Raw genomic sequence first — 3,186 nt, 5'->3', positions numbered from 1 at the left:
TATATATATATATATATATATATATATATATATATATATATATATATAAAATACATATAAATATATTATATAAATATATGTAATATATATTTTACTGCATACATATGTATATAGTATTATAATTATATAAAATTAAACAAAAAGACCCTACTTCTTGAAAAATATTTTGTTTATTATAATACTACACTTCTCAGGTCTTCCTCTACCCCTTAGTCACTCTTTCTAATACCAGTGTGCCAAAAGCTCTGGTGCCAACGTAGATCCCTCCAAAAATGCTGCTGAGCCTGCTGTGCCAATACTGTTGACATTGAGCTGAGATCAGGGATCCAAGGATATTTAGAGATATTCTTCTAGCATTTCCTTTTCTCTCTTTATTCTTTACTCTAGAAAAATGCTCCCGCTGTCTACACAACAATCTATACGACAAGTACAACGCTAAACTCAACATCACCTGCTGCTATTAACACGAAATAGTAGCTATAGGTCACTTGTTCTAGAAGGAGTTCCTTCCTGGATCTCATGTAATAAGACTTCTGATGACCGTGTGACATATATGACCAGCTATGCCCAAATACCAGGATAACCCCTGATTAATCTCAAGAAATACTTTTGTTAATTACATTAAATTATTTACTTGAAAGGAATATAGAGAACAAAATAAACTTCTATTTGCTGGCTTTTTAAAATTAGGAAATAATTTTAATAAATCCAGTCATTCTAAAGTTTAGGTCTCATTTGCCAGTTTGCAAGGTAGTCTTTTTCTGATAATGGACTGTGACCACATACACAAATTGAATTAATAGAATTCGCATGGGTAAATTGGAGCTGAGCAGAGAATTGCTTTTAAATGAAACCTAACCATCTATCTACCAGAGATATTAAAAAATCTGACTTTCATTTACCAATGCCACTCCCTCTGAATTCCTCCACTCAGACTCTGGGCTTGCCTGCCTGGACATCTGGCATTTCCTGATTCTTCCTGTCTTAGCTAACCTACTGAAGTGAATTGACCAATGGCCTGTTTTTTGTTTCTTGATTAATCTTCATTATTGTCTACATCCTTGAGTTCTACATCTTCTGACCCTTGATAATGGGCAAAATTCTTCAACTATGCTACAACCACCTAGCCCTGGCTTTCTGTATCCCAGTGAGGCAAAACTTTTCCTTTCTGTATAGGCTTGGTGCTAAACAATTGGCAGAGATTTGATGAACTCTTGACTTGTTGCAGAGAAACCACCATGGAAATTACAAATTCTGTATTATGCAATTTCCCCTGAATAAAGTAAGTGCATCAGTTTGTCCCTTTAAAAATGTAAACTAAACTCAGAAAAGCCTAAATATTAAGACTGAATATGTGAAGATGATGGCAATAGCTGGAAATTCCTATAAGATAGTATACAAAATAGAAGGAACATTAAATAAGGCATGAAAGATAGCAACTGTAATCAAATGTATTTACGGTTGATAATTTTAATTAAGGAAGTTGTTAATGGAGTTGTATATATTCAGAAAGAATTTCATGGCTTTATTTTTAGAAGCACAGACTCTCAAATTTACAAGTCATATGAATTAAATGAATCCAATGATCTACATGTAATTGAAAGCTGTCCTTCCAGTGTAGGGGAATAATTTTAATTGCAAATGCTGTTAAGCTGTCCTTGTGAATTCATTTATGTTAACAAAGTTTCCATAACAGGGCTTCTATTTGATTGTTTCAATGTATGTCATACAGTCATTAAAGACCTCCAGAAATTAAAGTAAATACCTTTCTCTTCCATTTATTTCTTGAAATATTCACTTCAAATTTGTTTCCTGAAAGCTTACAAAATGTATTGGTTATATTTTTGTCCCAACACCACCCACATTGACTTATATAAGAGTCTGAGTTCTTCGATAGTGGAAATTCAAGACTCAGAGAAAAACGAATCACCCAAGTTCAACACAGCACTGACATAAAACACAGATTGGAGGGATTCTGATTTTAGGAGCCAGCCATGCCCATGTGCTCCATATTTGCTTTTAGGCAGGATTCTAACCTGAATATTTAATTAACATTTGGAGTAGCAAAATTTGAGATGAACTAGTACTTGGCTCTCTTCAAATCATTTGTTCATTTCCAGAGGGTTCAGAGAAAATGTGAACAAAGAGTATAACCCTGAGTTGCATCAATCTGCCATTTACTCTTTCATTCATTTAATATACATGTATTGTATGGCTATATTAATCTTTTTTTTATTTTCTGTGTTTTATGATCTTTTGACATCTTAGGGCCTGACTGGGAGAGACAGTATGTTCCAGAGCTAGTTAATTTCTAGAGATAGCAAACTACTGCCCTTTGAACATTCCTTGCATACTCAGAGGAACCAATCCAAAGTTCATATCTCCAGTCACCTCCTTTATTGAACTCTCATATGCTGAACCAATATTTCCCTGCCCTAATCAACCCAGGATCAGGTTTAAAAAAATTCCAGGCAGCTCCTACATCCCGGAACCTATTAAAATTATTCAAACTAGCCCATTTTAAGCCTGCTTATATTGAGCCACCTATTTCTTGCCATTAAAACAATGATAAAGATTGTTGCCCACACTTTCCCCTCACTCCTTCTGCCTCCTGACCATGCTGGTGCTTCTCCATGTGGCCCTACGTGGCATGACTTCTTCTTCTTGAGAACTGTGAGTAACAAACTATCTTTTCAATGACATTTGTCTCCTGATCTTGATCTCACCATACACAGATTATAGTAAAGAACATTTTAGCCCTTTCCCATTAAGGAAAAAAAAAAAAAAAAGTGCTGCTTACTGCCAGCGCTAATGTAACATCACACATAGGAAGGCTGTTTTCTAGGATTTGACAAATTTAGCAATCGAGAATTACTATATTTTGTAAATGGAAATACCACTACTAAAAATAGAATGCTATAAATAGAATGATATAATTTGCTTTCAAAGACTATCGATATACTAGAGCGAAGCGAAAATATTGGGGGTAAGGTTAGGACTATAATTCATGAGTTATGTCAGGGTAAATGCTGTAGCTGCAAGCATCACCAGTGGGTATTTTCGGAGCAAATGGGAAAAGGGTTAAAACAATGATCATATCCTAGATCTTATCCTAAGTGCTGGAGATTCAGTAGGGAGTAAACTAGACATCGTCCCAGTCCTGCTTATAAACACAATCGAGGACTT

The sequence above is a fragment of the Pteropus medius genome, unplaced genomic scaffold, assembly GCF_902729225.1.
Source record: "Pteropus medius unplaced genomic scaffold, Ma_sr-lr_union100, whole genome shotgun sequence".
Lineage (NCBI taxonomy): Eukaryota > Metazoa > Chordata > Mammalia > Chiroptera > Pteropodidae > Pteropus > Pteropus medius.
Note: the sequence above shows the minus strand (reverse complement) of the source record.